Genomic DNA, 27,698 nt, shown 5'->3' on the forward strand with positions numbered 1-27,698 from the left:
GTCCCAGCCAGAGCGGGAGCTATCGTTTTGGGCAGTTGCGCTGACAGTGCCAACGTGCTTTCCTCTGTTTTGTTAACTAAAAACTTTGCTCTTAACACTCCGCTTAAAATTTAAGCGAGAAGGGGTTGAAAAGGGAGAAGGTGGAGCAGCAGCCTCTCCCCCCAAGCCTCACCGACTGTCCCAGCGCAGGTCAGGTCTGCAGATAAAACCCATCAAGAGTGAAATACAGTGAGAACTTATTCTTGAGCTTTACGGAAGACCTGCCAAAGGCATGTACATGTGTGTTTATACACCTCTTGTGCACCCAACGTGCACCCAACATGCGCGCGCACACACACACCCTGGGAGCCATCCCCCCCTGCTCTAAGCGCTGCACAGCGGTGGTCGGAGGCAAGCTCTGCCGCAGGGAGACTGGAGCCTAATCCTTGAATCAGAGACACCAAGTGTTCACAGACAGAAGGCATGAAAAGAAGGTGATGTGGAAAAACTTTAAAATATTGTACAAGCATATCCAAAAAGAAACATGGAGAACTCAATGGCTGGTAGGTCCGACAGTTGCATGCAGCCTGGCAAGCCATCCTCATCTCCCCAGCTGTTCGAGAATGGTGAGTGTCCCCAAACCTATGATAAAAAAGCAGAAGCTAAATGGAGCAGAGAATATGGCCAGAGTTCAAATGCGCTTGTGGAAAGCCAGATGACAGGTTTTGCAGTCAGTAAGACATGAGGAGAACTATGTTCTGATTTGTATATTACAATGCAGACAGATTGCAAACAAGTTCCTGATCTCGCTGCATTCCAGAATAAACCTTAGTTAATTAAAGTTGGCAGGACTTCTGAAAGAAATACAGCAGTTACCTTCAACAAGTATTTGCTGCAGTCACACATTCAAAAAGCTTGTTTATTATTCTGTGAGTACATCTGTTGAAGCAGACCATGAAAATTTTGGGCAGTGACACAAAGCACCGTGTGCTTGCTGCGATAGATGCCCTGTGCGAACCCTGTGTCGCACAGCACTAAAACAATTGCTGTTGAAGAACAGCGGAGTCCTCTTTTCTCCTCGTGCCACCATGGATATCTTGTACCAGGATCCTTCCCACTAGAGCCCAGTTAGCCAGTTCTGTCCGTGTACTCGCGTACTAAGCATTAAAAAATCCCTACATATTGCTGCGTCTTGAATGAAAAATGGTTTAGCAAGGTGCATCACTGGCACTGAAGCCATGTATCTAGTGCTTTGGAGGGGAGAAAAGCAAGTATTTTCCCTGTTTTCTTGACATTAAGCTGTGTTCAGAGATAGAATTTTAGCCAGTGTAAGCACACCTTCTGAATGACAAACTTGTCCCAAAAGCAGTTAACTCCTAGCATTTAAATTACTTCTTTTTTAGGAAGGACTGTCCTTAGTAATTTACGCAGGGATGTTACTACATTAGAAATCAGCTTATGCGTATTTGGAACCTATCAACTACAGGGTAATTTCCTGCCCTCTTGCTTCTGCAGTAGCTTCTCTGGCCCAGATGGCCCATTTTAGCCACGTTCACTGCTACAACACCGACACTGATTTAGCAAATGGAGCTGGGGTCCTTTGCTCACCAAGACCACAGCCAAGAAAATCCAAGCCCATCTTTCCCACATGCGTTCTTCCGTGATGGGACTGAGGAACAGAGCAGCAAGGAAGTCCTCTGTCTCTCCTGCTCAGGCTGTTCCTCTTCACGCACAATACCAATAGTTAAGCTACACGTGAACGTTGCTACAGGCTACCATAGAGACCTGTAAAAGCTTTCCATCCTTAAGTAGATAGTTCCAATGAGTTCATGACAGCCCATTTCATACCAGTCTGGGCAGATATAAACTATTTAGCCTAAATTAGTGTCACAGCCCAGAGTTAGCCCATTTATTATTAGCTGAAAAAAGAACAAAAACCTTAGAAATATGCACACCTCGTTTTCCCTAAAAGCATTACAAGAAGTCCCACCTTCCGCCACAGGCAGAGAACATCACTATGTCCTCCTGCTGGGCTCTTCTTTCAGGAAGTTATGCGATACAACCGATGACAAATTCTTACTATTTTGCATTCAATTTTATAACAGTCCAGTTGACCCTTTGGCCCAGTTTCCTTATCCAGTAGGAAGAACACCCACAACAAATGTCTTCACATGGAGCCCCTCTTAAGCTTCCTGGACATTTGGTTTAGTAGGTTTCCCACTAGATAAATTCCACAGAGATGCCTTTCTCTTTTTAGACAAGGTGGAAAAGGAAGAATATCCGACATTGCCAGGGAGGAAGGTGTTTTGAGTATGCATACTACTATCAAGCTGATGTAAAAATATCTTTTATTAACCTAGAGAATAATGAGAAGCTGGGTAAAATTCTGTGCTTTGTTGTTAGTCTCTACATATGCTTTATGATAAATGCTATTGAAGTACTTTAATTACTTTTTTGTGTTAACCATTCAGTATTGAAAGGACTAGACTTGTTTATATGATCTCAGAACTCAAATGTGAAAGTAATTGACATTTCTTCTGATCAAAGGAAGTGAATTATTTCTGTGCTGAATTCAAAAGAAGTTTTCTCATAACAACAATGCATCTCAGAAGACTCTCATTACCATAATATAATCAGGTCTTTATAGGAATGGGATCAAATGCACCTTTGCACATTATAATATTCAAGCGATGTTAATTATCTTGCAATGACTACATTTTATTCTAGGCCATGCAACTTTTTAGAAGTTATTTATACACTGTGGTTATTTGGACAAACCAGATCGCTGCTCACTTAAGTGTTACTCTGATATTGCAAGCAACTGTTTGTCCTTGGAAACAGTTTAAGAAATTGGGACTCTGTTCAAAGCAAAAGCCTGTTGACTAAACATGTCCCCCAGGCTGTCGAGAAGACTGTGTGCTGTGCTGGAGAGAGCGATAGGTGCCTTTAGTGTGAGCAGTAAAAATGAGAGAGGTGGATTCTTTCACGTGGAGAGGCTTTATGTTGTGCCTAGAGGGAGTGAGTCACAAAGACGGCAGCGCTCGCCTCCGAAAAAGTTCAGCATTTTGTGAGGCTCAAGTTTTCAAACTCCGCATCAGTCATGAGGTGGGATCATTCTCAAGTAGCAGAGGTGAAACTAATGGCTTTACTGGAATAAACGAGATGAGGAGCTGAAGAAACCCCTAACGGGCGTGCAGTCACAACAGCAAACTCGTCAGGAATAAAGGAATCGGGCTGGTGCACAGAACTGCTTCAACACAAACAGCAGAAACCTACTGATGGGAAGATCAACCTTAACCTCACATAATTAAGATTCACTCAATAGCTTGGCTTAATTGTCCGTCTTTCTGCAGCGCAGAAGGAAGTGTCGCCCTCCCTGCAGGGAGGGCACGGGAGCTGGGTGTCACAGCTAGCGCATGGCACCGGGGACACAGCCACAGTGGCAGGACTACCTGCCCACCCATCGAGTTCTCCCTGGTATCTTCCATGCTCTTGCAGAGGACGACATGTTCTCGGCATTCACGAGAACAGGCACGATGGGATTATGCACTTCCCCCAGAACACGTCATCTGGCTGGAAAGGTGGGTGGCTGACCGTGGTCACCTTTGTGAGCTCAGTCTGGTCAATCATCTTAATTATTTCATTTTTCTGGTTACGTGAGCAAGGTATGGCCCTGCAGAACAGGAAAGCACTAACAGCAGGAAGCCCCATGCTTCCAAAGAGGGAGCGATGGACACGGGAGCCTGTGCTATGGGTCTGGAACCATCCACATTAAGAAAGTGCTAAAGCACTTGGAGCCAACAGCGAGGGGGCAACGTGATAAGAGGTGACACCAGGCAGAAAACAAATAGAAAGTCTTCAGAAATAAAAATAAAGGTTTATCTTTATGTAGTAGGAAGAAAGGGGACCAGTGAAGGGATATAAAATTGATGGGGCTGTCAGTGCCAGAGACAACGGCAACGACCTTAGCAGCTTCAAAAAGGACTAGAAGGAAGTCTAAGAGATAAAGGATGAGAGACTGAATGAAGTCACAGCAGTCGAGATAGCAGATAAGATGCTGACCATTTGTTTAGAAAGGACAGAATTTCAGAAATATTACTTAAGAATTGACAAGCTTAGGACACAATAGTGGAGAACAAAGTCTTCAAGATAACTACAAGAAGATGGGCTAGAAAAGGACAGATAGTCACTGAACTGCAGTTACTACATAATCAATATTTCTTCTTGATGGTTATGAAACTACAGAGCCCCTGCAAAAAATTGATATTTTCTCTGAAGTTTAGGATGTTCAAAGAGAAAAGTAACTTCCTGAGCTCCTTTGAAAATCCAAGGCTAAGCGCTGACATTCATTTGTTCTAGTTAAGGTATGCAAATATATATGTATTCATGACCAAATGCAGAATCTTTCAATGCCTGCTTCCTCAAATTAATATATTAAACCCAGTTCATATTGTATCTCGGCCTGTCATATACAAGTGCTAACTCAAGAAGCTACACAAGAAAATGAAATTTGAAAAAGTTGTTTTATAATGCTGGAATAAATTGAGAGATAATGAAATAGCTACCATGCTGTTCCACTTGAAACTTAATTCCAGTGTAATTCAAATGCACAGCACTGATTACCCATGCCATTTGTGGGGAGAAAAAAAAAAAAAAAGAGAGGGGATTTCAACTCCAGCAAAACTGAAAACAGCATCTATATTCCTATGGAAAGCAGCAGAAGAAATATATCTCAATTAATAACAACTCTTGGGTTTCCAGACATCGCAGTCTCATACATAAAAACAAAAAATTACTTTACTTGATTTTAAATGTGCCTGTTCCAAATCTAACAGACACAATGGCTAGAGGTTCTCAACCGCTCAAGTCCACGTGACTGCCGTTCACCGCAGGCAGCCAGCCATACACAGGCAAATCGCTTTCTGGCGATACATAAACAATGCAGCTGAAGCAACTCTGAAATAGGATTCTTGTATCAAACTCCTCAAGCAGAAGCCTAAGGGTGTCTGGTTTTGGAAAACTGTGCGCTGTATTTTAAAACTGAAACATTTTAATGCACAGAAAACCACCTCCCAACCAATGGGCTACCACACTGAACCATTTTTGACCTGAGGCTCATAAGAACATTTGACCATGAAAAGGCGTAAAAGGAGAGAAAAGCCTCCTGTGCTGTAAAACATTCCTCTGGGGGGCCCCAGAGTAAAGACCTGTGGGACTGCAGAAAAGGCTAAAGTGAAGGGACCTGTGGAGATCACTTCATCCACCTTTCTGCTGGAGGCACTGCCATAGATTACACCCTCCAGGTCCATGTCCAGCCAAGTCTTGAACATTTCCAGCAAGGGACAGTCCTCCACTTCTCTGGGCAATTTATTCCAATGTTTAATTATTCTTTTTTTTTTTTTCCCATTTCTTCTCTCTTCTTCTAGCCACACAGAATTTTCTCTGAAGCAATTTGTACCTGGTGCCTCTGATCCTACCATGTTGCATCCTTACGAAGGGATACGCTCCATCTTCCCCACAGTACCTTTTAGGTACTGGAAGACTAGATTACCCGAGCCTTCTCTCCTCTAGGCTGAAAGAGCCAAACTCCTTAAACCTTTCTTCATATGCCAAGATCTCAAGCCCTCTAATCATCTTGGTGGCCCTCTGCTGGCCCTTCTCTAGTTTTTCCACTCACTTGAACAGAGAAAGAGACCAAAACTGGACACAGTACTCTCGATAAGGCATAACATGTGCCGAGTAACGCATAACGATCATGTGGCTCACCTTGGGATGCTGCAGCATCCACAGTTCCAGAGGCACGGAGGGACCGCAGGATGGAGCTGACTCCTTGTGCTTGCTTATGCTACCAAAGCAAAATATTTCAGGCCATTTCACCTCTCTCTTTAGGCCAGTCTGAACCACGCTCGTTATTGACTGCTCAGGGACTGTTATTCTTGACTGCACATAGTCTCTTCAAACTAAAGTTTTAACAAGCTATTCGAGGATCTTAACTTGGCTCAGGATTTCAAGGGCAGATACTTTAAAACAGTCATAGAGCAAACACCGTCAGTAAATGTTAGCTCTCTCCCTGCTTGCAGTAGCTTTACAAATCTGCCTCAGTTGTAATGTTGAGGGTAAAAACCCAAAAACCTTAGAGAGGAGAACTCTAAAACCCGAGCAGCATCTCAGTGCAAGAGCAAGATGATCGCACCCAGTTCCTTCTACCTGAGCTACCTCTCTTCGCAAGGAGGGCATGCTTTAGATTTAGATCACTGTCATAGTGTCTCTAGAGATCCCAAGGAAGCTTGTTTGAATGCAGGTTGTTCCTCTGCATCCTTGGTGTGCTCCTGGTACTGTGCCGGGGTGTCCCTGGCCACATGGCAGAGGTACTGGATGCACTGGTGTCCCCAAGAGCTGTGCCAGAGGGACACCCAGCCATTTACCTGCATTGTGCTTTTGAAATGCCTTCAGGAAGGATGCTGTAAGCATTTCCCTGAGGAACCATTTGCGTTGTGCATCATTCAACCTCATACAACAGACATTAGAGTCCCAGCGTTTTGGTGTTGTACCCTTGCTTGTTCGTGGTCATTGTAGTGTGGGGGAAAAGGAACATCGTTTTGGTCTTGTTCTATTTTTACTGCATTCTCACGCCCTTTCCTTTGCTTTTTTGAAGCAGAGAAGTTCCTTAATGAAAACCTGAGCTCTGCCCTGCATGGAACCCACATTTTACTATTGTAAGACATTTGCTACCTAAATCACTACACCAATTCATGCACATGCAATTCTTCAGAGGCACCGATTGATGCTACTGTCGTGACATCAAATAGTACTTGCTATGGCGATAGTATTCAAGCAAACACTCCTGTATCAATAGCAGCATAGTTTGGTACGTCAACGTGGACAGGAGATTTTCCTCCTGCCTCAGATGAAAGTTACAGCAATTAGATTTCTGCTATTTGTTTGAATTCCTTAGCTGTTGAGTACAGGTCCCTTCTGACCGTGACATGTCCATGTTTTGGACATAGACAGGATCTTGTCTTATGCTGTTAAAGAAGTGAGCAAACAGGTAAAAGAGTCTGCATGCGTACTGGATTTCATCTTCAGCGATACTTTACAGTTTGGATATGCTGTGTGATTAACGTGCCAGTAACCAGCGGAGTGACTGTCTGAAGACTTAAAAACCCGCTATCCCACAGGACAAGACTTTTCAAGTAGAAAATTAATGTTTATACAGTAGAATTTGCTTTGCCAAGAAAAAGAGTCTCAGCCTCAGGACTGTATTTTAGCCAGCCGTTAATTTGCACCCAATCCAGTTAGTTTCAAAGCAGTTTAAACAATCCAAAAAAAAAAATAATTAAGTCATCAAATATTAAGCATGGCCACATTCCTGATGTTGGGTTAAGAAAAGGAAGGAAACTATTTCTTTGTAGCAGAACATGCCCCTTGTGTCTGACACACAAAGACAAGCCAGGCAGGTGGTTTATTGCAATCTGCACGGCAAAACTGAGCATCACTTGGTGCCTCTTCCTTGCTCTGCTCCACTTTGAGCATCAGGTAAAGCTGAAGTTTTGCCATGTTCCACGTGCCCCGCCATCCATTTTACCTGACACTGAAAACCTCTACCCAACACAGGAGAAACTCCACAAACTTGGCAGACAGCGACCAGAGAAGCAGCAGCTAAAACCCTGTGGAGCAGCACAGAGATGCAAGTGGAAGGGGGTAACCCAGCAGGCAAGTGGCCTTATTCATTGCTGCCACATCTGATGCGCTCCAGCTCTTCTTCCAGCCCCCTACCACCTCTTCTTCAGTCAGGACAATTATTCATTAAAAAAGAAAATAACTTAAAACACACACGCATACACAATTGCTCTAACAATACACACGGAAAAATAAAAGGAAGATAGGGTACAAACATGTCCCAAATTGGAAAAGTGCTCCCCAAAATCACCTATAACTAATGCAAACAACTCCCCTTATATACTAAATTGCTGGGGAGGGTGGAATACAGATCAGAAAGTATTATAAGACACTCAAACTCTCTGATTGGGAAAATAAAGTCACATTGACCTCGTTATTGCCTGTTTTTTAAATTGTGATCTTTCTTGTACAACTCTCCTGCTCCATCTGACGTCATTTCCCACTGAAATGTTGCACTCCCCAGCCATCAGCATGGACAACTTTCCATTTACATTCTTGGAGATACCCAAAAATTTCTGACTGAAATGGAAACAGTTGCATTTACAGTCAGCCATGGAGCTCAACTGGGCAACCTTTGCACAAAGGTCTTTTTTTTTTTTATAAAGTCCCCAGGAATTTAGCTAAATTACCTTGGCATGATTACACGAAGTAATTACAAGAAAACAGAGATGCAAGCCCAAGAAGGCATGGCCTTTATAGACTAATTGCTGAAGTGAAACACCTTGAGCAAAAGCTTTTTCACAAATAATTCAAAGGCATGTGGCTAAATCCTGTTTAAAAAATAAATGAAAAAATAGTTAAACCAGGAATTGTTTCTACTACCTCTTAAGATTCAAAATTGCACCCATTTGGTATCATGTAGCACTCTGAGAACATAAGCTGGGCAACGTCACCTCTCAGGACATTTACACCCCGTAAATTTTGCATGTTAAAAAAATAAAATATAACTTATATTTAATCGATCAATATTGAGAAACACTTAATTTGGTTCAATCTTTTTCTTTCAAGTCAAGTGAGTGCAAGTCCCTTTTCCACATCCATCCATTTGATCCAGGTGAGGTCTGAATTCAGAAGTTCCCCTTGATGTTAGAGACTGGCTCAGTAGCTCACTGGGAGGCTGGGGGAGCTCCAGAAAAGCCCTTCGGAAGGTCCTGAAACTGAAGTCATGCCAGTCTTTGGCTTTGTGGTCACTTTTTTGACAGCTGATTTGTTTCTACCACCTGCAGTTTTCAGGTAGTCACAGGGCTCAGACCCTGTGAGAGCAGCGCGTGGTCCTTCACAGCAAGCTTCAAGACAGATAGGTAAGTAAATATGTATGATCTTCGCTTTGTGACAGATGCCAAGAATCCCTAAATGTATTAAGGGGAAGAGGGTTTTATTGCCATAGCAGCAGGAGACAACTTGAGCAATTAACAGATCTCCCTTGCCCAGGACCTTCCCCTTCTCCCCTTCATCGGATTAGAGATGGGACAGGCGGGATCCTGACTGATCCACTGACTGGATATGCAGTGGAACTACTACAATAATTACTTAAGTACAAAACCTGCACGTAAGTAACATTAGCGTTCCAGCCGGCACTGAAAAATACCAAAATATTCAAGTGCTAAGGACCCCAGCTCAGTGCCAGCGTGAAGGAGATGTGAGCTCTAAGCGGCCTGTTCCTACATCTGCATCAGCGTGTGTCAGAGAAGAGTGACTTACGCTTCGCTCCATCCATAACTCTTCTAGTGAATGCAAAAAAAAAAAACCTAATAAAAGAGGCAAATAGAGGCTGATCCAGAGTATACCCCACAACACACACCACCCAGTGAATTATTCAGAAGGGGACAAAGGATATCACCAGATCAGGAGCTTAGCTAGGAACTGAAGGCTTTCCAAAAAGCCTAAACCCTAGTTTTGTGGGTTATACAGTTATACATTTCTTGTGCAGTGCATTTCTTTTATACATATGTATATATTAAATATAGAAACAGGAGTTTTGGGAGGCTCAGACACCGAGAGATGGCCTCACAGTCATTTTTGGTAACTCCAAGGGAGCTAACTTGGGTACCAGAGCCATCGCGTATGCCAACCCCCACGGTAAACAACAAATCCTCCTTCTCACTAGAGCTAATTAGCCCAAACTAAATTTTATGCCAATATGATTGTACTCTCACACAAACCAGCTTGGATTGTCAAAACTGTGTTCCCAGCGGACATATTTTTGATGGGTTTCAGAAATATTTGGGCAAAAAGGAAGAAAGCAAAAAAAAAAAAGGTATGCTTGGAACTAATATAACGGTCATTTTATAGTTGGCCAAGTAGCACTCTGTCTGTAAGGTCTTCAAATACCCCAAATCTTGAAGTTAATTTTGGTGTTTCAAAAAGTTTTTACATAGACTTTATTGAAAAGGAATTTGAATCCATGTCAAATTTTCTCTTTTCTTATGAAAAATGCCAATATCGCTCTTTTTTTTTTTTTAATCACAACTTCTAAGCGCAGTAATCACAGAGGCAAACAGACACCGAGGAAATACGGACTCCTGCCTTTTATCAATACGAACACGCTAGATTTTCACAGGACTCATCTGGGATAAGCTGGTGCTGAAAGAAAAGAAGCAGCCGGTTGTGCCACCAGGCTGTGCCCCATCCTCCAGCAAGGGCTGGGCTGCGGGCAGAGGGGCCAGGAGACACTGTCCCACCGAGGAGGTGACGGGGACTGAAGACACGCTGACACTGACGCTGGTCAGTACAGCGTCTGCCTGGATCCACAGCAAAACATCGCTTTTTTTGAGCTGCTCTCAGGCTGTACAGCTCAGGAGAGACAGATGAGCCCCAAAACCACATTGTTCGGATTAGCTTTTTAACGACACATCCAAAAAAAAAAAAAAGAGCTAAATGCCTCAGAATTACTCAAACATTCACCACAGTTTGCATCATACCGTTGCCAGGATAAATGAGACTATACCTATATTTATAGGCTTCCTGTGAGCATTTAGTGTTTTTTTTTTAAGTTTTCTGCACAAAGAAAGAAGCAACATCGCTTCTTTAAATGCCTGTTGCCTCCTCTAATCAATCATACTTATATTGCATCAGGACTTCCAGCCCGAGCAAGGGAAACACAGGGAAACGGCACCAGGCAGTATTTTTCAAGCCCTGTGGGGAATTGCAGCTGTGCCGCAGCTGGGCTCCAGAGGAATCCACTGCACCCTCCTTTCCACAGCATCACCCAGAGCACCAGGATTTAAGGAGAGCCTAATTATGAAAGTAATTTCATAGAACCATAGAATCTTCATGGTTGGAAAGGACCTTTGAGATCATCGAGTCCAACCATGCACGCACCAAAAAACCCCAAACCCCTACAGTCTCTGCCACTGGAGCATGCCCTGAAGTGCCACATCTAGACGTTTCTTAAACACCTCTAGGGATGGTGACTCGACCACCTCCCTGGGCAGGCTGTTCCAGTGCCTGACCACTCTTTCAGTAAAGTAATTCTTCCTGATATCTAATCTAAACCTCCCCTGCCGCAGCTTCAGACCATTTCCTCTGGTCCTGTCATTACTCACCTGGGAGAAGAGGCCAACACCCACCTCTCTACAACCTCCTTTCAGGTAGCTGTAGAGGGCAATGAGGTCTCCCCTCAGCCTCCTCTTCTGCAAGCTAAACCTGCCCAGCTCCCTCAGCCTCTCCTCACATGACCTGGTCTCCAGACCCCTCACCAGCCTGGTAGCTCTCCTCTGGACACGCTCCAGCGCTTCAATGTCCCTCTTGTACAGAGGGGCCCAGACTGAACACAGCACTCGAGGTGAGGCCTCACCAGTGACAACTACAGAGGCACCATCACTTCCCTGCTCCTGCTGGCCACACTGTTCCTGACACAAGCCAGAATGCTGTTGGCCTTCTTGGCCAGCTGGGCACACTGCTGGCTCACGTTAAGCTGGCCGTGCACCAGCACCCCCAGGTCCTTTTCTGCCGGGCAGCTTTCCAGCCGCTCTTCCCCAAGCCTGCAGCATTGCTTGGGATTGTTGTGACCGAAATGCAGGACCCAGCACTTGGCCTTATTAAGCCTCATACAGTTGGCCTTGGCCCATCGGTCCAGCCTGTCCAGGTCCCTCTGTAGAGCCTTCCTACCCTCAAGCAGATCAACACTCCCACCTAGCTTGGTGTCATCTGCAAACTTACTGAGGGTGCACTCAATCCCCTCATCCAGATCATTGATAAAGATATTAAACAAAACCAGCCCCAAAACTGAGTCCTGAGGGACACCACTGGTGACCGGCCACCAAGAGGATTTCACCCCATTAATCACAACTCTCTGGGCACGGCCATCCGGCCGGTTTTCATAGTAATGGTCATCAAGAGTTCAGCTGATTTCCATACTGGGAGAGTTGGCAGCGAGAGTACAAATACTGTAGGGCAGCAGCAGAGGCACGCACGTCTGGCAGGAGGCTATGCATACTTGCATGACAAATAATCTCATTAAAGAAACAAATTACATATTGCCAACAGAACACCGTGCGCCTTCGATGGCTTTGGTGCCGTGGGTTTTTAGATCAACCCACTTCATATGTCGAGAGTATTTGATCTTGAATAATTGGCCCAAAAATAATCCTTTTGTTTCTAGATTGATAGAATCACTTGTACTGCGTCCAAGAAGTGCCAGAAGATTAAGTTGGTAATGAGATTGTACCTTTCCCTATTCTCGTTAGTTTGTCAGGGCAAATAATTGATGTGCCATTTTCTGTTCTTGCCATGAGACTGGATTTGCATTTTTGCTTCCAAAGAAGCTGGGGGTTTTTGTGGGTTGGTTTGTTTTGTTTGATTGTTTGGTTTTGAGGTTGTTTGGGGAGGGAGGGGTTGTTCTGGGTTTGGGGTTTTTTTGTGGTGGTTTTTTTTTTTTTTGGGATGCTTAAAGAAAAAATACCACAACCACACTCAGGATTTGCAGGCTACAAGACAATACCACTCTTTCCGTATTCTCACCCTCCCCGATTTTACATTATTGCATACTCTTTCTTACAGAAGAACAAATCAGGTTCCTGTGACGGGCTGTAGGATTTGCAACCATTCCTCCACAGACACAACATCTCAAACCACTCTCAGAAGCGTCCACGTTTATGCAGGGCAAACCATAGATCAGCACTTCACGTGCTCTTTATACCACTTAAAGGTCCCTGGGTAACTGGATTCGTGTCCCGGGGTCTCTGTACTTTACTAACATGCTGAACCTCCCAGCCATTTGAGTCAAGAACTCAATCTGATAGGCGTCTGTCTCTTTTCCACCTCAAAACATAACATTTCATACGCCAGCCTCTTGCACCATGACGTCTTATACAGAGCACCACGCACATCTTATACAGAGCATACATCCATAGGGAGATGCTGCCATTTCTTACCACTGCATTTTTATTTTTTCCATACCATGCTAACAAGACACAGTTCCATCAGTCTGCAACTGACTTAATAATAAGGAGAGCCTGGCTTAAAGGTACAAAACCAGTTTCAACAACAAACAAAAAACTAAAAAACAAAAACCACACCACAGAATTTCTACAACCTCTGTTGAAAGATTCGTTGTTTTCACAGCCAGTGTGCCAGCAAAGAATAAGAGAGTTGTTAATCAAGGGGAGTCCAGTGTAAGTCATTTACAGTCTTGCCATACTCAAATGCAAACAGCCATCCTAAATTCTTACCAACCACAACACATCAGGGTATCATATAATAAACTGGTACATCGACACTTGACATTAATTTACATGTACCAACATACAATACAGTCACACACAAAACTACACACGGCAATCTTGTCAGCACTCGCACAGGCTCTGCATGCCACTAGGTACTGTAACATAGAGTTGGCTTGTTGATAATTACGCATTTTCATACTGTAATTATAACCAAATTAAAGGTGAAGACTCCGAAGACTTCCCCACCTTCCCGCTTTAGGTCATCCTGCTTAAAGGTTAGGTAACAGGTTACTTTTCTGTAACTAATTCTAAAAAGAGGAGTCCCTTGTCACAGCCTGCTCCTTTCTTTGCCTTTGCAGTGATGTTTATCCCTCCCCCGGTCGTATTTTCCATTGCGTTGCTCCTTTAGCTACATCCTTAACCCCTGCAATAGGTAGAAACTAACACTCTGACCTGTGTTCCTCCCTACCTTGCCCACCTGCAAGTGACTATGCAAGTTCAGATCTGTCAAATGGCCTAAACAAAAATCAAATTTAAAAGATGTAGCATCTAATAACAAAAAAAATCAGGGAACTGAGAAGGGGAGCAGGGCAGAGTTGTTGGGTTTTTTTTCTGGGAGTTATAGTTCTTTTATCTGAGGGGTTTTATGGCTGAATTTTATCTGCAGCAGTGCCTCCAGAACGGATACTTCCCCATGTTTTTTCCACTGGAAAGCCCTCCCTGCCTCCGCCTCACCATCCAGACTGCACAGTTGCTTGAATTCATACATCCATCCTGCATTTCCTTGGAGCAAGTGATAAGTAGACCCATCTGTAAGTATCTGTACCGTGTTTTTCCATTCCAGCTGAGAGCTGGCTGAAGGTCAGAGCATAAATTACGTTTACTACAACACATTTTGATGGGCTGAATCAATACCCATGATCAAGTACAACGTGCAGGCTCCCAACAAGGACAGATCTCCACTCCTGTCATGAATTCTTTCCGTTCTTTAAATCATAGCTATCTCCATTATTCCACTGTCAAAATAGCCCTGTTTTCTGACAATGCAGAAAAACACATTCTGCAAGAGATGACATTCCTCTCCAAACTCAGTTTAATAAATTCCCCTCGGGATTTTTCCACAAAGGTAACAGCAAAGAAAAGGACAGAAATCCATAGAAAAGTCATCAAATTCAAATATCAAAAAAGTGTCATGGCTCTGCTAGAGAATTAGAAGAGACCTAACTTCCCCACATCGCTGCTGCTTTGTTAAAAAGTGTTACTACATGTACAGTCTTCTCGGGATGGAATCTCAACACTACGTGCACTGCTCTGGATACACATGGGGTTAAAACACTATGCAACACAAGCATCCATGTACCTGCAGGATACACCATTTAAAATAATCAGACCTAAATGCACTTATTTTTCCAGCACAGCGCACACAACAGTTTTAGATTTTCATGGTTATGGGAAGTGTACTTCAACCTCTCCACCATCCATCTAGAGTGGGGTTTTAGTTGTTCGCTTTTCAGGTCATTCTTGGGGGGGAAATCACTCCGTGTCAAAAGTTTTAAATCACATCTCTGGACTGCAGTTTCCATTTACCATCAGCTGTGGGAGAAATGCTCCAGGGACCAGCAGGAGACTGTTTAAAATGACTCAAACCCAGTTCCTTCCAAACAAAATACCATTTATTCAAACGTACAAAAAAACCCCCCAAAACAAAACCCAAAACCACTGACAGCAAAAACACTACCGCCCCACGCAAACAAACAAACAACCCCAAAACCCAAACCACGCACACGCTATCACCAAGGAATGCTTTCAAGAATACCTAGAATAATTAAATTTAACATCCATCTTTGAAAATTTTGTCCAAGTTCTGTTCAGTCCAAATACCATTGGACTGGAAAAAGAGATTCCCTCTTGCAGTAATGCCTTAATTTTTTTCTTGTTTCTCTCCTAACAGCCTCTCCATTCAATTAAGCACATGACCCCAAGCGTACAGAATATTTCTGAACAACAAGCACTTAATAAGCACACATGTATAGTCCGGGACTGCATCTAAGTGTTTTCCTGAAAGTGTACATCATTTTCAAGATTGCTTCCAGCAGCTATGAATAATTAAACTGAAGTTGGACATGTGATTAAAGATTACGATTAAAGATCTGGCATTTAATTTATCAACAGTAACTGGGCTCCACAACTACCTGCACACACACGCTTGTTCTCCAAAGGCTTTCTTGTGATCCCAGCCAGCCCCAGGGACCTGAGGATACATGGTGTACACACGAGCGTGTAATTTATAGTACCACAGTCTGTCCTGGCAAGGTACAGATTTCTCCAGAGAGCTCAAAGAAGGGATTTTGGGTCCCAACCACAGCTACCACAGGCTCAAAAGGCTTCACACATTGGGAAGCAGGGGGAGGAAGGTAGGGGCAGACATTTCATACCATATTTCAGAGATAGGCCTGGGATACGAAAAGGCCACAGGCATCACTGAAATACAGGTCAAGGGCACAAACTTACTTTCTTAACTCAGCAAAGTACTCAGCTGCTTCGGAATCAGTCTGGAGGACACAACTTCTGACACTGGGATGTGCAGAAACTGGAAGTTTTGAATCATAGAATCGTAGAAATTATTAGTAATACAGAGAGCTTAATAATGAATAATTTTCATTTCTAATTAGAAATGCAATGAAAGTCAGAAAAAAAAACCAACACCAAATCGGTTGGAAACTAGAGTTTAGGGAAGGTCGACTTGTGACTAAGCTGTAGTTCCAAATAAGCCATTTTCAACCGATAAAATGCAGGTATTCCCAAAGATGTGAAAAGTCATTCTTTCAAGGACTGTAGAGCAGTATGGATTATTGCAGAGATGGACACTAAAAATGACTCTGCTGATGACCACGACGACACAGCCTTCTGTCACACAGCCTTGTTCCACTGAGCAGGAGGAATTTGGCAAGGCAGAAAACAGCAAGGTAAGAGAGAATAAGGGAAACAAAGAGAGGAAGCACTTAAACCTTAACCTTTATTCTTTGCTTAAAAAATAATAATAAAAAGCATGTATAGATCTCTGTTCCCCTAGAGAAGTTCAGCAGATCTAGGCAGGGAGATGAACTACGTTAAACAACATGGTTCCCATGGAAGACCAAAAATGATTTTTAGGACAATCTTCTGTTGTTTACCCTAATTTGAGACCAGGCAGAGTTTCCAGAACAAAGAAACAGATTTACTTGTCATCATTTGCTCCTAACAGGGTACCCACCACGAAGCTTAAGAGAGGACCTCTCGGAAAGGAGTCGTTTCCCCACCCCACGTAACAAACATTCCCTGCAGGGGCAGGGGGTCCCACCAGCACCCAACAGGACAGAATTCAATTGCTGCAGAGATTTTTAGAGTCAGGAAAAGCTCTGTGGAAGTTCATTTTCTTTACCTTTTAGAGGCACAGCTTCGTGGGACAGCCCTTCTGTGCTGCACGCCAAAGGGAAGCTGCAGCATCCCTCGTCACTGGATTTGTCTGGGGTTGTTAAAACAGAGCTACACCGTTTCCTAAGTTTGGGTTGCCTTGCGGTTGTATTACACGGCTGTACTTTACCCTGGATAAACATCTAATCTCCTAGGATAGATCAAGCACAGCAACAAACGTAACACGTTTCGGTTTTTTTAAAGATGTTTAGTGTTTTTTAGTAGAGTGAGTTGAGGATTTCATACTCAATAGGCTGGCATTAGAAAAACAAACCCTCCCTTTTTATCACTAATACATAAATTAATGAAAAGTGATAGGCATTGCATTGGTCCCATGCAGGAAAGACAAACCACAACCAGGCTGCTGAACTGGGTAGTTTCACTGGATCCCACCGAAAATAAACACAACTCGCCCGGCACCTGCAGGGTCGCTGCGGTACACCTGAGCAGAAGGAGCAAACCCCATCACTTAAAACCGTTATCCCAACCTGTTCTCAGATGAAAATAAAGTTCTCCCCCATTGAACGACTACAACACTTCAGACTCCTTAGTGATGTATTAGTTTTGATGCATTAATTCATGAAGCTCACAGTATCTCAGAGATCGTGATAATAGCTGCCCACTGATAAGTGCTGTACAGTGCTCTGTTTTGCAGTAGCTTTTTATTTAAAAAAAAAACAAAACCCAAACAACAATGTCAAACTTGCATAGCTTTTGGAGCATACATTACTGTCACCCCAGGGCTGCAGTAACCTTGCACACTTTTCTCACTGAACATATTTCAAAGATAGAGTTGGTTTTTTTTTTTACCGTAGGAAATATTCCATATTTTATACCCCACAGTGAGGAAAGCCCCAAGGCTCACCTCTCAGCTGTTTAACCATATCAAAGAAAGGTCCACTGGTGCAGGAAGGCCAAAGCTCTTAGTAATTCACAACTTGCATTACGAAACAAAAGCAGTTTCTAAAAGTCCTCCCCAAGTCCAATAGCTGCACCTCAGAAAAGTTAAAAGAACAGCTTTAAAAAAATAAAGAAAGAATCATCTGTGAGACCTTGCAATTAACCCAAAGAGGAGCCCAACACAGATCTCAACCCTGTGTTTTGGGTTAACACAATTTAGTTCCAGAAGCATGGTGGCTCTGCAGCCAGGCAGATGCACTGCGGGAGGACTCGGGTTAGTGGAGAGGAAAAAAGTCACTAAGGACCATGTCAACTCAAGAACTGAAACTGTGTACGAAAAGTCTGGCCCAGACCCATCTAATAAGGATCCGTTTGCTTCCACTTTCCCAGAGATGTATGCGCTTCTTCCAAAGATTAATTGGAGTTAAACAGTTAAATTCCCTGTGGTGATCAAGTATGCCAAGAAATAGGAATAGTCAAACTGTCTTGTCATAAAAACCTGTCCATATTTTCACTTGAATTATGATAGCTGTGAAGACTTGAGTTATTCTGTTCAACGTGTCTTCACGGTTTGCCACTCCTTTCAGCCAGGACACGCACACATGCAATTTCTCAAGAGATTTTTGTGACTGTTAAAAAAAAAAAGCTTAGGATGAAGCAGGTATTTTCTAATTGTTTCACAATTAAGATGAACATTTGTCCCAGTGTATAATTATCTCATTTATCCTCAACCCAAATGATTATGCTTGACCACAATGGTAATACCTGACCTTCCAGCCGTGTAGCAGATATTGGATCATCCTGTAACTAAAGAAAAATACATCCACGCACCTGTCTCCCAGGACATGCATCTCATGTGTGGCAGTAGCAAGGGCCACTTCCCATCCCGCGCAGCGCTCTGCTGGATGTGGTTACCCGTTGCAGGGGGCAATGTTTGTTGAAGAAAGTGATAATCTCGAGTATCTGTAGAGTCCTGCAGGATTTTGACATCCAGAGGAAACAAGTACGTGCACAGGAGAGAATCTGATGTCTGAGACTTAAAAACAAACTCATGCGCTGGTAGGTAGCGTTAGAGAGATGAATGTCCCATTTCGATCTCTTAAGTATCACGTATATCCCAGGTCACCACTAAAAGTTCAACACAGAACCCTAATGGACCACACAACCAGCATATTTTGCTTTAATCAATATTGTCATTGCATTAAGGAACTACCAGGCAGAGATATGATGCTGATCACGGTAGCATCTGCTATGGGGTACGTACTGTGTTGTCTCAGTACCCAGAGTCCTACGGAATACCTTTAGAAAGGACAATGCACTGAAAAGGTATTTGTCTTAAACTGCCATTAAAAACATAAAAATAACTTTTATTAAGAGATGGAGACATGAAAAAGATACCGTTACACTTTTAAGAGGACAAACACACCCTGTGCAGCTCCTTCATCTTTCTCCAGTTAAAGCCAGAAATAGAGCGTACTGTGCCCCAAGTTACAGAGCTTACGGGATGGATTTGGACCGCACGGGAACCGTAGGGAAAATAAGCACTGGCATCCAAAGATACCCCATCAAGCCATAAAATCCTGCAGTTTAAAATTTAAGGATATGTCACTTGTACAGGCTGTGGGCATAGGACTGTTTAAACCGTCCCGCGTGTCCCATGAGCGTGCTCTGCACAGCTCCCACCAACACGTGCTTCAGCAGCTCTGCTCGGCGCCACGGACCCAAGGGATGCCCTGAAGAGCTGGGGAAGCAACAGCCGCAGAGGCTGAACCTCCACCTGCCCCAGCTGCCAAAGCTCTTACTCACCCCAGGAGCCAGAACACACACCAAGGGACAGGGAAAGGCATCCATGTGAGTAACAGCATCCGACACTTCTACACTAAAAACAATTATTCTGGAATAGTAAATTATTAGTTCCAAGATACAGTGGCCCATCCTAATTACACAGGATCAGGGAACTGTGAAGTTTGAACCTAAACCCAAAAAGCCTGCAGGGCTCTGTTTCTGACACTTGCTGCCACCTATCTTCACCTTTTCTTACCTTAATTCTCTTATCTATAAAACAAGGGTAAAAAGAAAATAAAAATCATTGCCTTGAGGTCCCTATATATGAGCTGCTGTATCAGAGGTGGGTATTATACTGAGAGTTATTAAATAAAACGTAACGGGGCCTAACCCATTTCTTAAGGAAGATTTCAGCTCACCTAGGATTTTAAAAGAAGTAATCCCTGATAAATCTCATTCTATTTCTGCAACGTGTTTTTCACCCTGTTTTTCCACTGTGAAAGCTCTCAAGTAAATTCCACCCTTCCCCTCTTTTCCTAAAGTATAATGTCAGTTGTCTTTCAGCATTCAGAAACCGGTCTGATCTCCCGGGCTTTATGTACCAGAATTTGGAGTGATAAACGTTTCTGCCTCACCCCCAGGAATCTCAGCTGTTCGTCTTTGGAGTTTACAGGGATGAACGACTGAAAGAAATAATACATTTTTCTTTTCAGCTTTGCATTATACCCTGGTATAAAAAGATTCTAATATAAAAGCGGCATCGGTAGCAGCAATACTTCTCAATAAAATAGCTGCTCATAGGAATTATATACTAGACGGTACAGCTTCAAATAAGGACATAAATTATGTTACATTACTTCATTTGATTCTTTGGGGAATGTTTAAGTTTAGAGCAAAGCACAGTATAGATTTTTTGCTACTGAAGAATAATGCCATTAATGGCAATCTACAGCATATTCACTCAAATAAATGAACTTCACTATAAACTACCTTGCTATAAAAATACCACACCCCACCGTCTCACACAGGTCCAGCATGGGATTACGGCAAGAACTTACTACTCCTATTAGAAAGGCTACGAAGAAGCAGATGCTAGAATTAAATTTTGGAAGATACACACAGCAACTGGTTTTGGTAAGATTACAGGGACTTTCCTCCTCTTCCAGCAGGGCTCTTCCAGCCTCCTTGCATTACCACATACTCTTCACACGGCTTGATTTTAAGCACATGGGGATTTAAACCAGGTGGAGGTATTTGAGCAAGCTTTCACCTGCTTTTCCAACTCCAGACCCGACTGACTCTTCATTCCAGTAAAACCTACTTCCCTCCTGCCTCCTTCCCTACCCACCTCCCACCCCGTGGCCAGGTACTGCAGCAATCATTGGATGAAGGTCTGTTCTCGGGCTGGGAATTGAGAAATAGTACACGGTATTAACACTCATATCTCCTAGAGACAGGACTTCTGTAAATATCCTTGCGATCACCACCTATGCTGTTCAGCTTCGCATTTTGAACTTCCTGGACGATAATATGTCTGCTCAGTTACTTTCTAGGTTTCACACACACATTAAATCTTTGTGCTGGTTTTCCTCCATCATGTTAGTCTCCGAGTTAAAATAACCACTTTTCCCCTTTTACTCTTCCTTTTTAGATACACGCATAATTTTCACGAAAAGTGCTTCTATCTGTATCGCAGACCTAAAACAAACCCCTTGCCTGACCTACCACCTTACATCCCATTTAGACTTACTCATTTATACCAAAACTTGATCTGCTGAAATATTTAACAGTTGCGGTGATTCCACGTTATGGGAACAACTATTCAGGCTTTAAGAACGGGCTGTGACGACTGCTCAAGGGATGAGCCTCCTGACCTCATAATATGCATCCTCGGGACAGAACCTGGTACCTGAAAATTAGTATCTCCTGGATTTCAACCACCAGAATCGGCATTTGAGCTCTGTGCAAGATCTACTGCCACTATAATTGTATCACCGTTGTGTAGTTATGCAGCTATGCATTGCAATATACATTAAATAAATAAGTTCTACTCTTATGGTCAGAATAAAGTGCCCAAGTCCCTGCTGAAAGCAACACACAGTACTTTCCCCACACATTTCACCCGCGTATAGAACAGATATGTAAGGAAAAAAACATCAATTCTTATTTTTTGGAATAATGGAAAGCCAAGGTAAGTATTGTATATTGTGAGGGATGCACACAGAGCCTTCTTTTCTGATGGAATATACATCTTGCAGAGAAACACATGGAATAGGAAAGTCGTTTAATTAAACTGTCTTTATTCTAGTTTTTATGTGTAATGACTATCTAATAACAGCATGCATCACCGCAGCAGCCATATTTATAGTGACACGCACGGCTTCTGCTGAATATATCGGGAGTGAAAGTTCCTGTGTTTCCCAAAGCTCTGCTGAACAAATTAAAATTTTAATTAATATTCTTTTTCATTATTTCCTCCCTCTCCCCCCTCCCCAACACCCCCCAGGATTACGGACCTGAAAGTAAAACAGTACAGTACTGATTTTAGCGCATGCTAGAAGCCGAACGCCAAACAAAAACAACTGGTTATCCCAGCAGCCAGCCTCTGCGCTGTCACATCAATGGCCAGTTACAAAATTGGTGATTAAACAGATGTGCCTGACCTCACTCGAGAGGTTTCATAACCAGAGGAACCAATAGCTTGATAACCATATTAGATGTTAACATTTAAAAATCAACTGCTTTAAGATTAAAGTAATAAAGTGATTGATTGTGGCTGAACATTTCCAGTACACCCAGTTGAGCAGGCCTTTTGAATTGCCAGGAACATAACGAAGTCTCTGCTTTCAATTAAGGAATACTCTCCTGGCTGCTGCAGGTCAGGTACAGGAGGAGCAGCAAGAGTAAGGAGGAGTTGCCGTGCCAACACACATGCATTTTTTTAAAATATAAAGACAAACTTACAGGATAAGAATAGAACCTGACCCTTGTTTAAAATTAAGTGTTTCATTAAAAAGGTGAGGTTTCCTTGTCTCCTTGGGTACAACCCAGTGGAAACGATCACTCGCAGAGTGACAGTATTTCACTGCGCGCACGTGTAGATGTTCAATGACAGAAGAACCAGAAACAAAATTAGAGCCAAGAGACCAATCCGTATTTCAACACTTTTCTTTTTTTATCTAGTTCACCTCAATAACTGATCTAAAATACCTTCTAAGATGATCCAAGCATGATAAAATAAGAGGCAAAACAAGAAAAGAAACAAAGTCCTAATTCTTTCTAGATAAATAGACCTCAGGTGGACAGTCCATACGCATGCAAGATTAACTTGTTATTTTCTCTGATGATGTGATGCTATTAAAAAACCCCAATGATAAAACGACAGTTAAGCGTTTGAACATGTGTATTATTATTTTATTATTTTTTCTTTAAAAGCACCTCCAATCAAAACCTGTAACTTTAATAGGAACCTAGCGGGGCAGAAAGGAGAGTTAGGTCTCAGATTCCACCTGCAGAAACTGTTTGTTCCTCTGCACGTGCAGAGGAAGGTATAATTTCAAGGTATGCATTCATCACTCTTAAGAGTTTGCTGGTATTTTCTTGTCACTTTGCACTTCTACAAAAGCTATTTCCCCCTGTTTTCCAGGGAATTTTGATTAACTAGCTATCTTAAAAGAAGTCATGCTTCAGAGGAGCATCGTGTTTATACAAATAGGTTTGATTTTAGTTCTTTATATTGGAAACTGGATTTTGTTGCATTTAAGTTAATCTGGGGCTTTGCTTGTTCCTTTATTAACTACCGTGCTAGCATTTTCTTCAAAGGGTGATAAAACTATCGAAGCCTGTTAGAAGTCCCACTGATACTGCAGCCACATTTTTCAAAGATTTTGTTGATCCAGCTGCCTACAATGGAGACAACTTGCAATGCCTTTTTGGAGCTCTTTATGGCATCTGAAATAGAGTACATCATGCTGTTCTCATGACAACTATGCACAGAAACAGTCAAAACTCAAAAGTATTCTGCAGTTGGTTGATCTTCCCATGATACTTAAGTTTAGGATTATCATTAAGTTGCCAAAAACGTATCCAGTAGTGGGGAGATATAAAATATCGATGAAATAGGGCCTCCATCAAAGATTTATCTTCGCCTTTGAATCACATTAGAGGAATTGCAGACATTTGACAAAACTGGGATTTGTCACATTCCTTGGAATAACACGCCAACTCCTTTACCGCCTTTAAACTGAAGAGACTTGAGTATCACGAATCAATCTCCTCAATTCAAAAGAGCAACGTTCAGTGGTACACAGATCAATACTCCTTTCATTACCCAACCTGCTCATCTTGAAGGCAATTAGCCAAGATCTCCATGTCTGCCCTACCACAGCATCCCAATTAGGGGACGCCAAATGCAGTTGTCTCCTGCCCTCGGAGGGCTTTGAATCCAAAACACAAGAAGTGCTACCAGTGAGGGTGCAATATTTCATCAAATACAGGTGGGAAGAGCATTGTGGATAAAATTAAAGCAGTTGGAGATTACTCTTTGCTAGCCTTTATACACCAGACTTAAATGACGTGGTCCTAGCTCCCTGAAGTTCCTGTTACTCTCATTTCATCAATGTTATACCCTGGCTCCCTGCAGAAGATCTCAACGTAATTATGCCATTTTTAGTAATAAATGGAAGATTACACAAGATACTGCACTTCCTGCAAATGAGTGTGGGTTGGGCGTGAGGAGAGTTTGATTTGCTTGGGGTTGGGGATTTCTTTCCCTCCCCCCTCCTTTTTTTTTTTTTCTTTCCCCCCCTCCCTTTTCTTTCTTCCCAGTGACAGAAAACACTATCTGATGCAGAAGCACTAGGGACAAGTTGACACTGCTTCCAGAGGCGGCGGACGCAGCACTACACCAGGGGAGGCATCACCAGCGCTGATCCCACGCACGGCAGCAGCAAAGCCTGGGCACGCAAGGAGATGGGGCTTGCTTGGTAGCGTACACGAAGGAGTCAGCAAGAGCATCCGCTCGAGTTTAAGGGCCCACAACGGTGGTAGGATTTTTTTTTTCAGGTAAGTGTTGAACAAGCAGCAACCCCCCTTCGAAATAAGGCAGAGCAGGTCTGCGCTGGCCACCGGGGGCACGGAGGGGGAGCGTGGCTGCTGCCAGTTCAAACTCCAAGTGCTGGTTTGGTTCTGCTTATAAGTTTAATTCTTAATATGTGCACAAACTGCCACTGATGCCTCTCTGCTGTGCTTCAGGGAACACGTCTGATAACAGCCATTCGGAATATTGAACGAAAATTGAGTTTTGCTGTTCTTTGAGAGCTATTGTGTACCTGTAGCATCGACATTAAAAATAAATAATAATAATAATAAAATCAGAGCACTCATGTTTTAACAGCAAACATCCACTGCTGCCTGCGCCATATACCCACGTGAGAGCTGTCGGTCTGACGCCTGTCATCCGCGCCCAGTCCCTGCTATCTGCCCGTTCAGCGTGCGCCACAGACGTCTCCTCAGAGTTAATTGTCTGCTCAGCTTTTGTCCCTTTCACCCAGGTTTTCTCCAAGTGAACCGCCTGTCACTGCTCAGTTACTTCGGCGTCTCTGCAAATTAACTCACTGCTTGGCAGGGCTCAGCATCTCCAAGCTCCAGCCAAGGCAGAAGTACATTCCTACACACAGCGTGCCATCTAGTGATGCAAGAAGCGAGAGCACAGTCTCAGCTCCCTCTGAAATGTCTTGAGATTTATTTCAGCTTTCCTCTTCACCAAAGTCCAAAGGAAACATTTAGGGGTCCAAGAAAAGATTTAGTCGTTTTTTCCACTTATTGACCCTATAAATAAAAGCAGCACACCAAGGAGAGCAGCATCTCTTTCAGGCAAAGCAGGATGGTTATTAAAAATGGATGGCAAAGACATAAACGCATGCGGGGGGGGGGAACAAACACAAACCAGACCAGAATTAAACTCATGACAATTATTTTCTTGCATATCACCCTAATGAAATTTAATGACAAAACATAAAAGAACACTGGAGGCCACCCTCAGGTTTTGTACTTCACAGACAACACGACACAGCCAGCAAAACATAGGCAGAGACAGCACTTCTGGAGAGTGCTGGAAGATGAAGTAAGAGGCAAAACAAATCTCCTAGAGGACACTAAAACGATGTAGATACATGCACGCATGCATTTTAGTTCTCATATGGTTGACAATTCCCTTAAGCCATATACAATAGCCAGCACTTTCCACTTTTTGCAGAAAATCACAATATTCCAGAGGGAGCAACCAGGTGATTGCAACCCATCCCATCTCTGACAAACCCTGCCAACAGTTCAGACAGTCCAGGTTAGGCTTCAGGAGCAGGCTAAACTACTGGGTTTTCTTGTGTATCAACAAGGACTAGCTCCTTCACACGGCTAGGAAGGATGCCCTGAGTGAGTCTGAGGAATAGCCCTAAACCAAAGCTGACAGTTTTCACAGGTGGGCAATTTTCTTAATTCGCATGGACCCAAATGCCTACAGCTCCAAACAGCAAGGTGAACACATCCAAAGAACTTTAGGAAGCTTCTAATCACAGCTTTGGTGTGTATTGTTGTCAACAGAAAATATGTTGGGGTTTTTTTTAATCCTTTGACTAATCTTTACACGTAAGAAATTCTGTATGTCTGTCATAGAAACAGACTGTCATTATTAATAGCGTCATAGTAACTAACAACCAAGCAGAGGTTTATTAATAGCCACATCACCAGAGAGAAGCCTTAGAGGGAAATTACCAAAAAATAGAAAAATATAAGCTTCCACATTCGTTAATATCTAATTAACGCTCCTGAAAACAGCATGTGCAGGGAGCACAGGGGAGAAGCTTTAGTTCCTCCTGCACACCAAGCTCTCACGACTCCAGTGAATTGCCTAAATGTCACAATTTGTTTCCCTTAAAAAAACATGAGAATTTACAGATTACCAGTATTTTAGCACCAGGATAGGAAATCCAGAAACCAAAGGCTACTGCTTAGCTGTCATTTTCTCTGTCTCCTGTTATCAGCTCCAGGCCGCAGAAAACCAAGTCCTTAGAGCGGCCCGGTGCAGAGCAAACCTCTCCCCTCAACGCTCTCTTTCACGAAGAGGAGTTTCCCTGCAAAGCATCCGATTTTCCAAGATGTTCGAGACGAAGGAATACTAAGGAGGCATACAAAGAAGCCAACTGATTACTGCAGCTGTGCAGATGGGGAGGGCAAGCCCTAGGGTGGAATCTCCCCAGGACAAACTTACTCGCAGAGTCTCACGCTCACATGTCATCAAACGCAGCACAGATCACCACCAAATCCCACACCAAAACATTCGTCGATGAGGCAGGTTCAGGCTGAAATCCCCTAACACCAACACACAAGGACTGATTTTTAGTACTCTTGCAGTTTTCTTGAAACCCCCCCCCCCCCAATTTTACATTTAAGCCAGACTTTCAACATTAATTTTTCCTTTTTCTTTTCCCCGTGAAACAATACATTGAGTCTGAGAAATTAATAATCAAAGGACACTTCATTAACCAGAGTACCTAGCAAACAGCTCTTCCTTGCCTGAAGACACACGTGCCAAAACACTGCTGAAAAAATAAATTCTGCTTATTTTTAACACCTTAAAGAACACCTAACCCATTGCCAAAGCTGAGGCATTTACCCATGGTCTCAGCCCCAGGAGATGGGACGAATGCTTATTAACACAAATACAAAAAAGAGAAAATAAAAGTTGTAAAAAGTATTACCTCAATCAGGGTGAGCACAGTGACCCAGCACACCTCCTTCACCACCTTCTCCAGAAGCGAAAGCAAAACCCAAACCCCTCCTCCTGCCCCCTCTTAAACCTAAACCCCAGCCTAAACCCCCCCAGAGCTCCCAGCTGGCCCCAATGACCAGCCCACACCCTCTGGCCCTTAAAGCCACACCAGGACCAGTTTAGCCCAGTGCTCCCCAAATGCATGTTCTCTCTTTTCTTGCACGCCAGCATCGTTCTTACTGTGCTTTTGGAAGCTTCAGCTGTGTCAAAAAAAGCCCTTTATGCACCAAACCAGCTCATAGCAGGGCCACGGTGTGGGCAGGCTGTAGGCCCCGGGGCGGAAACGGAGGCAGCACCTTGGTTGATGCAACCTGTGCCTGCTTTTGCACAATAATTCTGGGTGTGATGATTCTCCTGCACTGGTTTTGTTATCGTAACCACATCAGGATAAGGGGCAACTTCCAACC

The 27,698-nt window shown here is 43.2% G+C and overlaps 1 long non-coding RNA gene across 1 annotated transcript in view; it reads right to left on the reverse strand.

Annotated features, from left to right (window-relative positions):
* Positions 1 to 27,289, reverse strand: part of LOC141744745 (uncharacterized) — a 139,627-nt gene extending 112,338 nt beyond the window's left edge. Inside the window, exon 1 of the long non-coding RNA XR_012587546.1 lies at positions 27,221 to 27,289. This is a non-coding gene — a long non-coding RNA (uncharacterized LOC141744745). The remainder of the gene's footprint in view (positions 1 to 27,220) is intronic.
* Between the last annotated feature and the right edge of the window lie 409 nt (positions 27,290 to 27,698).

This window comes from Larus michahellis, chromosome 6 (genome assembly GCF_964199755.1).
Source record: "Larus michahellis chromosome 6, bLarMic1.1, whole genome shotgun sequence".
NCBI lineage: Eukaryota > Metazoa > Chordata > Aves > Charadriiformes > Laridae > Larus > Larus michahellis.